General features: G+C 50.4%; 1 pseudogene; it reads left to right on the forward strand.

The window, feature by feature from the left end:
• The first annotated feature begins 7,603 nt into the window (after nucleotides 1-7,603).
• The window catches only part of LOC109781084 (BAG family molecular chaperone regulator 3-like), a 59,514-nt pseudogene continuing 51,577 nt past the window's right edge, over nucleotides 7,604-15,540 (forward strand).

Genomic DNA, 15,540 nt, shown 5'->3' on the forward strand with positions numbered 1-15,540 from the left:
TGCCGGCTCCTGCCGCCGGGCCGTCCGCATCGTCATCAGTTCAACCGCCCCCAGGCTGGCGTCCTAGTCCGAACTACCGCGGCAAAAACCCTATCTACAGGCCGCCGTCGACTCGTTCGGTTTCGCCTACGACATCTCCAGCACCGAGTCCTGCACCACCCACCAGTGCTCCATCTGCGGTTGCATGGCGGCCTCCTCATGATCCTTGGACGGGGCTTGTTCAAGCATGGCCCATGCCCTGGTCCGCTCCGTCCACCCTCGGTGCTCCGCCGGCATACTCAGGTGCCTGGCAACCCGGCCTTCGGCCGCCTACTGGTGCTCCCGGGGTTCTGAACCCCCGACAGCCGGCCAATGCCTATCACGCCGCCCCGACGTATGCTCCTTATGGTCATTACACCACCGACGGCGGCGCCTACTACACACCTCAGCCGGCCCTGCTCCCGACGCCACCCCCACCACAGCCGGCCAATGCCTACTACACTCCCCAGCCGGCCCTACTGCCTTCACCATCGTATCCGCCGGCACTGCTTCCGACGCCACCCTCACCTGCGACGCCGAGCTGGGATCAAGCTGCCTTTCTCCAAGCCATGAATAACTTTGCTGCACAAGAAAACTCAGGTACGGATTGGATCTTTGATTCAGGGGCCTCTAGTCATATGTCTGCATCTAGTAATTGGTTATCTTCTTGCACCAAATCTCCTTTCCCTTCCATTATCCTTGGAGATGGATCATCTATTCCTATATATTGTGTTGGTCAGGCTCAACTTCCCTCTTCCACCAAACCTCTTTTACTTCGCGATGTTCTAGTTGCACCCGCCCTCATTAAAAATCTTATCTCTGTTCGCCAATTTACTTGCGACAATCTAGTTTCGGCTGAATTTGACCCTTTTGGTTTATCTGTGAAGGATTACCTGACCAAGGCCGAGATCGCTCGCTTCAATAGCTCCGGTGATCTTTATTCTCTTAATGGAGTTCCTGCCGCCACCCCTCCAACATCCATGCTGGCCTCCGTCGATCTCTGGCATCGTCGCCTGGGCCATCCCAACCCCGCCGTCTTAGTTTCTATGCTTAGTGAATTTACCATACCATGTAATAGGGACTCTCATAATTCTGTGTTTTGCGAGTCTTGTCAATTAGGCAAACATGTGCGTCTTCCCTTTAGTTCCTCTAGTTCTTGTAGCACTTATCCCTTTGAATTAATACATTGTGATTTATGGACCTCTCCCATTGCAAGTGTTTCGGGTTTTAAATACTACCTTGTTATCCTAGATGATTTCACCCACTTTGTCTGGACTTTTCCTCTGCGCAACAAATCCGAGGTCCATTCTCTTTTCCTTAATTTTCAACGCTATGTGTCTGTTCACTTCTTCCTCCCAATTCGCTTTATCCAATGTGACAATGGTCGCGAGTTTGATAACATTAAAAATCGTACTTTCTTCTTACAACATGGCATCCTGCTTAGGTTCTCATGTCCCTACACCTCCCCTCAAAATGGTAAAGCAGAACGCTCTCTTCGCACCCTCAATAATATAGTTCGCACTCTCCTCATTCAATCATCTATGCCTCCAAGTTTTGGGCTGAAGCCCTACACATGGTCACCTTCCTTCTAAATATTCGATCTTCTAAAACTAAACCCAACACTACTCCCTATTATTCCCTCTTCCTTTCCCACCCCGACTACTCCGCGGTTCGTGTTTTCGGATGTCTCTGTTTTCCCAATGCCTACGCCACTTCGGCAAATAAATTGTCACCACGCTCTATCCCATGTGCTTTTCTCGGCTTCTCTGACGAGCACAAAGGCTATCGCTGTCTCGACCTTCACACCGGACACGTTCATGTCTCTCGTCATGTCACGTTTGCTGAGCACATTTTTCCTTTCTCACAACGCACTACTACACCATCCAACACCCCTAGCTCCGCAAACACCCCCTCTCCCCATCCTTTCAAACTATATACTCCCCTACCTGCCGAACACAACTTATCACCACCACCATTAACACCCACCATAGCCAATCCCAACCATACACTCACCCCCCCAGACGTCCCCAACACCCCTGACCCCTGCTCCCTCCCCAACACTCCCGGCCCCTACTCCCACTCCACCACCCAGCCCTGCTCCCACTCCACCACCCAGCCCTACTCCTTCGTCCGACTCTTCCGCTGTGCCGGACTCACCAGTACCCACCTTACCCCCTCGTGCTATTCCTACAGCAGCCCCGATTAATGATCATCGCATGCGTACTAGGGCCAAATCAGGATTTCATCAACCCCAAGACCGCCTAAACCTTCATACCTCCGTATCTCTCACTTCTCTTCCAAAGAATTACAAAACTGCTCTACTTGATCCCAATTGGGCCGCTGCCATGCAAGAAGAATATAATGCTTTACTTCAAAACAACACCTGGCAACTTGTTCCTCGTCCTCCCAATACAAATATTGTTTCTGGCAAATGGATTTTTCGCCAAAAGTTCCACTCTGATGGGAGCCTCTCACGATATAAAGCCAGGTGGGTTTGTCGTGGCTTTTCTCAGCAACAAGGAATTGATTACGAAGAAACCTTCTCTCCTGTTGTTAAACCTAGCACCATTCGCACCGTTCTTAGTGTTGTTGTCTCCTCTTCATGGCCCATTCACCAACTTGATGTTAAAAATGCTTTCCTCCATGGTTCCCTTCAAGAAACTGTCTACTGCCAGGAACCTCTAGGTTTTGAAAATCCATCCTTTCCAACTCATGTATGCCTTCTTCAGAAATCTCTCTACAGTCTTAAACAGGCCCCACGAGCTTGGTTTCAACGCTTCTCCTCCTTCATTCAAACAATAGGCTTCACTCCATCTCTCTCCGACACCTCTCTTTTTGTGTATCATCAAACTTCTGACACTGCCTATTTACTTCTCTATGTAGATGATATCATTCTTACCGCCTCCTCTCAAAAGTTCTTAGATCATATTGTCTCTTTTCTTAGATCTGAATTTTCTATGACTGACCTAGGACTCCTTCATCATTTCTTAGGCATTGCTGTTGTTCGAGATTCCTCCAGCCTTTTTCTTTCCCAACGCCAGTATATTCTTGATCTTCTTAATCGTGCTGGTATGCTTGACTGTCAATCATCTCGCACTCCTGTCGATACTAATTTTAAACTTTCGGCTACCGGTGAACCCTTTTCCGATCCTACTCTCTATCGTAGCCTAACAGGTGCTCTCCAATATCTCAGCATTACTCGTCCTGAAATCTCTTTTGCTGTTCAACAAGCGTGTCTCTATATGCATGATCCCCGGGTTCCTCACTATAATAATGTTAAACGTATTCTTCGGTATTTAAAAGGAACTCTCAATCATGGTCTCCACCTCAATAATTCTTCTCCAAACTCGCTTACCGCATACTCTGATGCAGACTGGGCTGGTTGTCCTAACACTCGAAGGTCCACTTCCGGTTTTTGTGTTTTTCTTGGTAACAATTTGATTTCTTGGTCTTCGAAAAGACAGGTTACAGTCTCACGTTCGTCGGCCGAGGCTGAGTATCGCGCTGTGGCACATGCTGTTGCAGATACAATCTGGATTCGGCAGTTACTCTCCGAGCTACACAGGCCTATTGAGCAGGCCACTATTGTCTACTGTGACAACATATCAGCAGTCTACATGACCAGCAATCCAGTTCAACACCGACGCACAAAGCATATTGAGATTGATATTCATTTTGTTCGTAAAAATGTTGCTCTTGGTCAGGTTCGGGTGCTTCATGTTCCCTCTACGGCTCAGTTTGCTGACATTTTCACCAAGACACTGCCTACTAAGCCGTTTCAAGATATCTGTTTCAGTCTCAACGTCGTCGAGCCTGCCGTTGATACTGCGGGGGGGATGTTAGAGTAGTCATTATGGTATACGACTTCTAGTCCAAGTCAGTTTTGTACCCCTACCCCAAGTCGGTTTGTACCTCTTATATACTCTTGTATGCCGCACCAAATCAACAACAAGCAACAGTTTTATTCAGCTTTCACAAACCCTAATAATATATACTTGAAGCCCCACATGCTGCCCTAACCACCGCTAGACGCCCCAAAACACGAGAATCCAACTAAATACAGACCCTGGCTATAGCCTATAGTAGGTAGCAACTGGGTTAATAATTCAAGAGTAGAAATTGCACGTACTAGTAGTCTCATCTCAATCATCACTCCATCAATCAAAACCTTTTGGCCCCTGTGCATGCCGTGCGTGCTCATCAGCCGCGAGACACAAGCCGGGAAAACTTGGGACCAACCGGCATTACATTAATCCCGCTAGGTTTGTGTCCTAACCGACCACCCTAATCGTCGTGTCATGCGTTTTTCTTTTGCCAACCCCATGTGCATGTGAGCATGTATGGCCATTTTGCAACTCCCAAAACATTTCACTCACTTTAGCCAAAGCAGTGGCCAAACCCGGGTTGACCACTTTGACGTGAACGCATTCAGTGGATCATCCAATAGCTCTTAGCTGGGACAGAATGTGCAGAACTGGAGATTGGACCGCTCTTACATTATGGGACATAAGGAGTAGTGTTGACTATATTGTTTATTAGGAAAGACGAGATAGATTAGGATTTATTCTGGCTTGTCTTGTATTTCAAGTAGATCATTGTACTCCTATATATATGCCGACGAGGCTCAAGCAATACAACAACTATTTCACCAATCCCTCTCGCACTTCTAACATGGTATCAGCCTAATCGATCCAAACCTAGCCGCGCCGTCGGGGGCCATGCCGCCCGTACCTAGGGTTCGTCCGCCGGCCGTGTTGGCCAGCTGCTCTAGAGAGTCTTTTTCCCGAGCCCTTGCTCCGGGTTTTTTCGCTCTCTCGCCGGTTGTTTTTTATCAGCGTTTTTTTTCTTCTGTTTTTTCATCTAGTCTTGATCGGTTTGCGTCGCCCGTCGCCGCCGTCGACCCTCGTGTGCCTCTACTCCAACCCCGGCGCGACCAGCCGGCCTCTCCTCCGACCCGGCGTCCACGCGCGCCAAGGAGGCCCGTCAAGGCCAGCCGCCGTCCGCGCGTCGGTCCGCCCATCGCCCTGCGCCGGCCGTCACCACCCTGCTCCGACCGGGAAACCTGCATCGCCCTTACACAGCGGCCTCGCGCCATGCGACAGCCAATCATAGCCGTCGCTCGTGCGCTGGCCCGCCCATCGATCCACGTCACCCGCCTTCGCCGCGTCTGCCCGGCGGTCTACCTCGCCGGCCTCGTCCTCGGTTGCGTCGGGACGGCTGCGTCAGGCTCGTCGGCTACCTCAACTCGGGCGTCGCTGCTCCGCTGGTCCCTCGGGCCTCGCTGCCCGGGCGCCGGCGCTGCTTTGGCAGCCCGGGTGCCGGTGCTGACAAGCTCGTCCGCACGACGTCCCACGCCGTCCGTCGTCGCCGGCCTCATCTCGGACTCCGCCGCCACCCCGCCTCCATCGAGCGGCGTCCCCGACCTCGCGTGCGATCGGCTTGATCACCCGCTCGCCGCCGCGATCCGTCTCTTCTACGCCGCGCGACCGACCTGGCCCGTCGGTTACGCGCGCCTCCGCAGGTCCCGTGAAGATTGTCTCCGAGTTCAGCGCGCCCCTCCGTCGATCGAGCAACGGGCTACCGTTGCGTCGCCCCGTCGGGCCGCAGCGCCGCCGCCCCGTGGTTCTCTTCGCGGCTGCATCGACTCGTGTGTCGCCGCTGCGTCGCCCCTACGGGCCGTAGTGCCGCGATACGCGGTCCCAGCCGCCGCCCCGAGGCCGTCCCCGCGGTTACACCGACCCGCGCTCCGCCTCTACACCGCCCCTTCGGGCCGTAGCACCGCGGCCCGCGGTCCCCGCCACCGCCCGGAGGTCTTCCTGCCGTCGCCCCGACCCGCGGTCCCCGCCGCCGCCCCGTGGTCTTCCTGCCGTCGCCCCGACCTGCCCGCTGCCGCTGCGTCGCTCCTTCGGGCCGTAGCGCCGCGGCCCGCGGTCCACTCTACCGTCACCGCGCGTTGACCTCCCGTGGTATGCGCCGCGCCGTCTCCCTTGGCGCGGGAACGCCACCGTCCGCGCCGGTCTTCGTCACGTAGTCAGGGTTCTTCGCCTACTTCGAGCACCGCCGCCGCGCTCCTAACCTAGCCACCGCCGTCGCCGTCACGCCGCCGCCGCCGCTACCCCCGTAGCCGCCGCAGCCGCCCGTCCACCTCCTTCGTCTTCGTCCAGCACCAGCCCATCGTCAGCGTCGCCGTCATCTACCCCGACCACTTCGTCTACTCCGACCACCGTTGGTGACATTGGCCCCGCGCCGATGGACGCTGCAATCGTCGTCAAGTTCTTCTCTGCTGGCCTCTCCGACTTCTTCGACATGGCGTACAGCTCATGCAGGTCCCTCGTCTACGCATGCCCGGTGCTGGCAACACCGATGCGTGCCTTCATCTATGACGTGTCCCCGGGCCTGGCAAGCTTGGTGCGGCGCTTCGTCAACTTCGTCTTCGTCCGTCTACCCATGCCCGGTGCTGGCAACACCAACGCGTACCTTCGTCTACGATGTGTCCCCGGGGTTGGCAACCCCGGCGCGACGCGTCGTCAACAACGTCTTCCTGCCGGCGCACCACTACTTCGACACCACTGCGCCCATGACTAACTCGGCGCCTCCTTGCGCCCGCGGCTCCAAGGCGACTTCCTCGACACCGGCCACCCCGACTCGACATCGACCACGGCACTCTTCGCACGGCTACCTCGACCACGGCTCCACCACCCACGCTCTCGGCTACCTCGACAACGACACAAAGGGCTACCGCCTTGCTTGAACAACCTCGTCGGGTTTCCACTCCAGCCATGACTTCCGCGATGCATCGACCGCTATGACTGTGGGGGGGTGTCCGTCGGCTTGCCTTCGGATTCTTCTCCAGTCTCACCGTCTGCGTCGCTACCGTTGTGACTGCGGGGGGATGTTGAGTATATTGTTTATTAGGAAAGACGAGATAGACTAGGATTTGTTCTGACTTGTCTTGTACTCCAAGTAGATCATTGTACTCCTATATATATGCCGACGAGGCTCAAGCAATACAACAACTATTCCACCAATCCCTCTCTCCCTTCTAACAAGTAGATCATACGCCCTACTTAGAGGTACCTGGCACTTTGACAACATTACCCTAATTCGAGGGATAGAGTACGGCCACACCGGTGGTAAGGATAAATTGACGTGTAAATTGACATGTTCATGAACTCGCATTTTGTTGGGGCCCGCTTGTCATTGTCCATCTGAAACGATCTCGTTGCGACGTTGAGTCCACACGGGCCCCGTGTCAGCGGCATGGCTTCATGGATGCTCTCGATCGCACTAATATAAGCTCTGCTCACCTTCACTTTTTCTTCTGTCGAGGAACACTTCCGCAAGCTCTTGCGGCTTTGGACTGTGCCAAGTTCGTCTGTCGCAGTGTCTCCTACGTTGACGCCTTTCACAAACAGGTGCACGCTCCCAAAGCTTGTCCTGTTGCATGGCAGCCCCCATTGCCTCCCTAGCTAGCTTGCCTCCTATATATACACAGCAAAGCCCTGTTCCTTCCTACAGCCACCACCAGCTCTCAACTGCCTCAGCACCAACTGCAAGGCACAACAGCAGAGCCATCCGAGCGACGATGTTGAAGCTGAGGTGCCCCAACCCCAAGAGGCTCTTCAGGAGGAGCTCCTCCAAGATCAGTAGGTCTAGTAGCAGCAGCAGCAGCAGCGATGCCGGTGGCATCCGTGGTGGTGGCGGCAGCGGGGAGATCGAGTGGGAGGTGCGGTCGAGATCATCACCGTCAGGGTGGCCACCGGCTACTCCTGGCACGAGGTCTCCATTGGAGCCACTTGCACCTTTGGTGAGTACTCTCGTCTTTGCAAAGCTGATTTGATTTTTTTAGAGAATATATGAATGTGACAAGTGTGTCATTAGTAAGTAGAATGTATGTGTTCTTGGAAGGTGGTTCATTTGGTCATGAACTCATCTTTTTTCGAAAAGGGGGGACTCCCGACCTCTGCATCAGAACGATGCATACAGGCACATTTATAAATAAATAAAGGAGTTCAACAAGGTCTTATAGTCTGAAAACAAAAAATCGGCAAGCTCACAAAGAGCCACAACGCCAAAAACAATATGGCCAAAAGCCACAACCGGCTGGCAAAACAAAGATAGGTAAACTAATTGCCTATCCTATTACATGACCGCCATCCAAACCGGTTGAAGATATCCCGTGCTACCATCTCCCACTGGACAGATCCAGTAACCAAACGCTCCCTGACCTCCGTCGGAGTGAGTAACGACCACATACGGATCAGCGCACAGTAGCTCGGAATAAAACCTGCAAAAAATGAATGTTTGTTGTTCTGTTAAAAGCCAAATCATTTCTGCAATTCCAAATTGCCCACAACAAAGCACATACTCCTACACGAATGTGTCTAGCTGTTTCGGACTCTATCCCAACCAGCCACGTTCCAAATAACGTACTGACCGAATTCGGAGGAGTAATGTTAAAGGCAATATGCACCGTGTGCCACAAAACCCTTGCCAACGGGCAGTCAAAGAAGAGGTGCTTGATAGATTCGTCCCGATCAAAAAAACTACACCTAGTAGATCCTGTCCAGTTGCGCTTAACCAAATTATCCTTTGTTAAGATGACTTGTTTATGTACAAACCACATAAACACTTTAATTTTCAAAGGAACTTTGACTTTCCAAACCTCTTTGGAACTAGGAATAACACTAGAGTTAATGACATCGATATACATCGACTTAACTGTGAACTGTCCAGACCTAGTAAGCTTCCAACATAACTGATCACGCTGATGAGATAGCTGAACCTCCATCAGTCTACTCACCAAATGAATCCATGCTTCCCACCGGTCGCCCACAAGCGCCCCCCTAAACTGAATATTAAGGGGAATAGACTGCAAAATCGTGGACACAAGAGCATCACGTCGTTGAACAATACGATACAGGGACGGATACTGAAGTGCTAACGGCGTTTCCCCAAGCCATGTATTGTAACACCCCGTATGTAACTTTCCATATTTGTAACTCCAACTCTTGCCATTTTCGGCTATGTGTTATGATATTCCCTTCGTGGTCGGGTTTTGTTTGTCGTTTTGTATTTTGTTCATGTCATGCATTTCATATCATGTCATCATGTGCATTGCATTTGCATACGTGTTCGTCTCATGCATCCGAGCATTTTCCCCGTTGTCCGTTTTGCAATCCGGCGCTCCCACCTCCTCCGGCGCACCCCTCTTGTTTTCTTTCGTGAGCGGGTGTTGAACGCTCTCGGAATGGACCGAGACTTGTCAAGTGGCCGTGGTATACCACCGGTCAAGTTTCGTTCAATTTGGAGGTCGTTTGGTACTCCAACGGTTAACCGGGTAACCGCAATGCCGTTTGTGGTTGCAGCAAGACCCCCCCTCAAAACTAGACCAAAACCCCTCTAAGTCATCTCCATGCTCTAGGTCGTTCGATCACGATCGTGTGGGCGAAAACCGCACCTCATTTGGACTCTCCTATCTCCCTCTACCTATATATTTGCATCCCTCCCGATTTACGTTCGCAGTCCAAACCCTAACCTCGCCCTCCGGCGCCGCCGGACGAAGCCGCCGCCGCCCCGCAGCCACTCCGCGTCCGTCACGTGGCGCGTCCGCCGCCCCCGCGGCGCCGGCCCGCCGCCGGCCCCCGAGCCCGTTCGCCGCCTCGCCCGCTCCCCGCGCCGCCAGTCCCGCCGCCTCGCCGCCCTACGCCGCCGGCGCCGCCGCACACCGCCGCCTCCGACCGCCCGAGGCCGCCGTCCGGCCACGCCGCCGCCCGGTCGCCGCCCCTCTCCTCCGCGCTGCCCCGACGCCCCGCCGCCTCCTCCCTTCCTTCCGAGCTCCTTCCCCGACCGCCGCGCCTCCCCTGGCTCCGGCGACCTCGACGAGTCCCGATCCAGATCCCATCGAACGTGCGTTGACTTTTCTCTTCTCCCCGATTTTTCCAAGTCATGAAATATTTACAGTACATGCCCATGTTCATCGCATCATAACTCTCTGCATGTAGCTCCGTTTCGTGCGTGTAATATATCGAACTGTTCGCCTCGTGATGCTCTTCATTTTGTTCCATTGTACCATGTTCATTTGAGTCCATCTTGATGCCCAAATCTCTGGTGCAAGAGTGCTAGTTGCTGTTATCTGCTGTTACTTATCAGAACTTGTGGATTTGTTATTTTTGTTGCATTTAATCTGTGCATCTTATGGGCATGAGCTCTACATGTGTTTTGATGTATGCCATTCCATATTTCCAGTGGTGTATGCCATGTATTTTTGTGACCTCTGTGTTGACTAGCACAAGCATGCAAACTAGGCTCCGTAATGTTTCTGATTTCAGGGACTGATTTCTCCAAGTCTGTCTGCTATTATTTTGTTGCCATGTAAACTTGATGCTACAGAGAGATCCATGCATATTTTGGAGATGTTCAGTAAGGATGTTTTGTAGATATTGTTGTAATTGATCCATTCCTGCCCTTTTTTGCATTTATGGAGTGCCATAGGATGACGCAACCTTGATCTACCTTTGCTATAAAATATTTCTGGCAGATTGTTTACGTGTTATTCAATTTTGCCAAGCTTGTTGTAGTTGTTCCATACATGCTATGTACTTGATCTTGCCATGGATAGGTTCATAAACATGCCATCTTGCTGTAGGTATGCTTATTTTGTCATGCATTGCTTTGTGGTGAGTGCATCAAGCTCACCAAGATGCCTTCATATTATTGTTTCTGCCATGCTCTGTTTTCTGCCAAGTCTGAGATCTGTTAACGAAACTTGCTATGTTTACATGGTTGCCATCATATCTTCTGGTCCTTTTTGGCTTATGGTCAGTAAGGGACTTTTGTCATATGCATTTAGTAGAACACTGCCATGCCTTGGTTGCCATATTAAGTTCCTGTAGCATGTTGTTTTTGTGCTCTGAACATTGCTACCTGATGCTGTTTCAGACATGTCCAGTAATTTCACCAAGTCTGTGAACCTGTTATCTTTTGCACTATTGCCATGCTTGTTTGAACCTGCTGTGGTGTGATCTAGCCGTAGCTCAGTGTTCATCTTTTGTCAATCATCTCCTGTAGATTACTTCCATATGCTTTTTTGCGATGTTGGAGTGCTGTAGCATTGTTACTTGTTGCATTCTAAGTGCTATCATGCTGTTAATCGCAGATTCGTGTCATTCTTGTTTTGCTTGCCATTTGCAAACCGTGCATCCGTTTCCGGTGATCTTCATATCGATTTCGACCGAAATCATCTCATCTTTCCAGTGGCATGCTTAGTTTGCCAAGTTACTGCCTTGTTCATCATTTTTCTTCCGGATCACGCATATGCATCGCATATCATATCTTGCATATCATTCATGTATTGCATCATGTTGCTTGTGCATTTCCCGTTATTGATTGTGGTTCGTTTGCTTGTGTTCTTGTTGTGGGTAGAGCCGGGAGACGAGTTCGTGAACGAGGAACCTGTCGAGTACGCTTACGAGGATCAAGCTTTCGACAACTCTGAGAACCTTACAGGCAAGATGACCATACCCTCGAAATCACTTCTATCTTTGCTTTGCTAGTTGTTCGCTCTATTGCCATGCTGTGCTACCTACCACTTGCTATATCATGCCTCTCATATTGCCATGTCAATCCCCTAACCACCTTTTCCTAGCAAACCGTTGTTTGGCTAAGTTACCGCTTTTGCTCAGCCCTTCTTATAGCGTTGCTAGTTGCAGGTGAAGTTGAAGTTTGTTCCATGTCGGAACATGGATATGTTGGGATATCACAATATCTCTTATTTTAATTAATGCATCTATATATTTGGTAAAAGGTGGAAGGCTCAGCCTTATGCCTGATGTTTTGTTCCACTCTTGCCGCCCTAGTTTCCGTCATACCGGTATTATGTTCCTTGAGTTTGCGTTCCTTACGCGGTTGGGTGATTTATGGGACCCCCTTGACAGTTCGCCTTGAATAAAACTCCTCCAGCAAGGCCCAACCTTGGTTTTACCATTTGCCACCTAAGCCTTTTCCCCCGGGTTTCCGCGAGCCCGAGGGTCATCTTTATTTAAACCCCCGGGCTAGTGTTCCTCTGAGTGCTGGTCCAAACTAGAGCCACTTGCAGCGCCACCTTGGGGAAACTCGAGGATTGATTTTAGTAGTACGTAGTGTTCATCCGGTGTGCCCTGAGAATGAGATATGTGCAGCTCCTATCGGGATTTGTCGGCACATTCGGGCGGCTTTGCTGGTCTTGTTTCACCATTGTCGAAATGTCTTGTAAACCGGGATTCCGAGACTGATCGGGTCTTTCCGGGACAAGGTTTATCCTTCGTTGACCGTGAGAGCTTATGATGGGCTAAGTTGGGACACCCCTGCTGGGTATTATCTTTCGAAAGTCGTGCCCGCGGTTATGAGGCAGATGGGAATTTGTTAATGTCCGGTTGTAGAGAACTTGTCACTTGACCCAATTAAAAAACATCAACTGTGTGTGTAGCCGTGATGGTCTCTTCTCGGCGGAGTCCGGGAAGTGAACACGGTTTGAGTTATGCTTTGACGTAAGTAGGAGTTCAGGATCACTTCTTGGTCATTGCTAGATGACGACCGTTCCGTTGCTTCTCTTCTCGCTCTCTTTAGCGTATGTTAGCCACTATATATGCTTAGTGCCTGCTACAGCTCCACCTCATTACACCATCCTTTCCTATAAGCTTAAATAGTCTTGATCTTGCGGGTGTGAGATTGCTGAGTCCTCGTGACTCACAGATTCTACCAAAACAGTTGCAGGTGCTGACGATGCCAGTGCAGATGATGGGATCGACCTCAAGTGGGAGTTCGATGAGGAACGTGGTCGTTACTATGGTGTCTTTTCCTGATGATCAGTAGTGGAGCCCAGTTGGGACGATCGGGGATCTAGCATTTGGGGTTATCTTATTTTCATTTGGATTTTGACCGTAGTTGGTCTATGTGTGTATTTTGGATGATGTATGAATTATATTTATGTATTGTGTGAAGTGGCGATTGTAAGCCAACTCTCGTTATCCTATTCTTGTTCATTACATGGGATTGTGTGAAGATGACCCTTCTTGCGACAAAACCACAATGCAGTTATGCCTCTAAGTCGTGCCTCGACACGTGGGAGATATAGCCGCATCGTGGGCGTTACAAGTTGGTAATCAGAGCCATCCCCGACTTAGGAGCCCCCCTGCTTGATCGAATCGCTGGCGTTGTTGAGTCTAGAACAAAAATGTTTTGAGTCTTAGGATTATATATATCGGAGAGTAGGATTCTTTTTACTCCTCAGTCCCTTCGTCGCTCTGGTGAGGTCTCCTGACATAGAAGTTTTGACTCTTCTCTCCTCAAATTTCACTAAAAAAAATTTAGGATCACGCGGGTATCTTAGAATCGTTCCGATGGTTTTGTGACGAGAACATTGTTCTTGGTGCCTCCTGACATTTAGGGGTTGTGGCAGTGTCCCGGGGAGTTGAGCTCCGAGGTGTTGTCGTCACAATTTTATCGTTGCAGTTCTGGAATACCTGAGTTTCGCCGACATCGAAATCTCTTTTATGCAGTTGTTGGTGAGATCACCTCGACGCCACCCAGTACTGGGGCGGGAGTTCGGGAGTATTGCCATAACTCGTATAACGGATGTTTTCCGAAGGTTGAGGTAGACGATTTCCGAAGGTTTCTTAGTTATGTGTTGACGGATGGATACAGCTGGATCTAGGGATTGCTAGTTTGGGTGATATATTTTGTGTCCCCTGTATCCCCAACACCAGATTGCATAACCAGAAAGTTTCGGGAGTTTATAAGTGGGAATTCAAGTAGCTCTTAGGATATCTTTCCGACAGACGCATGATATGAGATTGGGGTTCGACGTCTAGTGGTCCGCCTTTCCACGGTTGGTTTTACAGTGGTCTCGTAGTGTCTTAAAGAGTCCTTGGCTATGCCGACTCGGGGACGCTTCGTATGTCATGTGCACTGCCTTGTACATGATGGTGCTGTACGATCGAGCCCGTGTGGGCCCCACCATGAAAACTTCGGACGAAATATCTATCATATATTCGTTCCGGCTTATTCTGCAAGCCAATACTGTGTTTTGTTTGGTATTGTGGTATTCGAGTTGCTTCGAAGTCATATGTTGATTCCATATCTTTTTCTAAGTGGCTTCTCAACTTAATGGAAGTGTGATGATTTACTATGGAATTCATTCGTTCATCCTCGTTCGTATGTTTATTGTGAAGACTATATGTTGCAATTTCTATCCGTTGATTCTACTTGTCTATTTGTCTATCAAGATGCTAACGGATGTCACCCTCTTCAGGATGGCTCCGCCAACGCGTCAGAATCCGGATCGCAATGAAGGGAGTCAAGCGAACCCTCCGCCACCACCTCCGCCTCCGGAGGCATGGCAAGCTATCATGGCACCCACCAACGCCAATGCTCAGATGATTCTGCAACTCTTGCAAGAACGCACCCAAGGGCAAGGCAATCAAGGGAATCAAGGCCAAGGCAACAATCAGTCTCACTTTGCTACCCTCAACCAGTTTCTCACAAATCAGCCCAAGTCTTTCAGCTACTGTGCCGAGGCCACAGATGCCGATGATTGGCTCGTGGACATCAACAAGCATTTTGAATGTAGCAATGTCAGGCCTGAGGACTATGTCAAGTTCGCTTCTTTTCAGCTCAAGGACCAAGCTGCTGATTGGTATCAACAATACAAAGATTCCAGAGGAGGTCGTGTGATCACTTGGACTGACTTCTGTCGGGATTTCAAAGCGCACCACATTCCACAAAGTGTTGTTGAGAGCAAGCGTGAGGAGTTCCGCAATCTCAAGCAAGGCAACATGTCTGTGTATCAATTCAACATCCAGTTTCAGAAACTTGCTCGCTTCGCTAAACAAGACGTTCCTGATGAAAAGAGCATGATCTATCATTTCAGAGGTGGCCTTAGAGAGGATCTGCAGTTAGCTCTCGTTCTTGTTGAGCCTACTCAGTTTGATCAATTCTATAACATGCCACTGAAGCAAGAGGCTGCTCAGCTCAAGTGTGAGGCTTCTAAGAAGAGAGTCAGGGACACAGTTCAGTCTTCTTCTTCCTCACTTGTGGCTGCTAAGCAACAAAAGTTCTGGTTGCCTCCTCCTCCTCCATTTCATCAGCCTTACCAGCAGTAGAACAAAGGTGGCCATGGTTCTTCCAACTCTTCCAACTCTGGATATCAGAACAAGTCTCAGAATCAAGCTCCAAAGTCCAATGCTCCTTATCACCGTCCACTCTCAGAGGTGACTTGCAACAAGTGTCAGCAGAAAGGTCACTATGCTAACAAGTGCTTCAACCAAAAGCGTCTTCTGCCTCCTCCTCCTGTCAGATCTTCCAGCAATGCAGTGGTCAAGCATAATCCAAAGTCTGCAAAGGTGAACATGATGAATGCAGCTCAAGCGGAGGAATCTACTGATGTGATAATGGGTAATCTCTCAGTTAATGATATTCCTGCAAAAGTTCTTTTTGATACTGGTGCATCTCTTTCTTTCATTTCAAGACCTTTTGTTGCCAAGC

This window comes from Aegilops tauschii, chromosome 2 (assembly GCF_002575655.3).
Source record: "Aegilops tauschii subsp. strangulata cultivar AL8/78 chromosome 2, Aet v6.0, whole genome shotgun sequence".
In the NCBI taxonomy this organism is placed as follows: Eukaryota; Viridiplantae; Streptophyta; class Magnoliopsida; order Poales; family Poaceae; genus Aegilops; species Aegilops tauschii.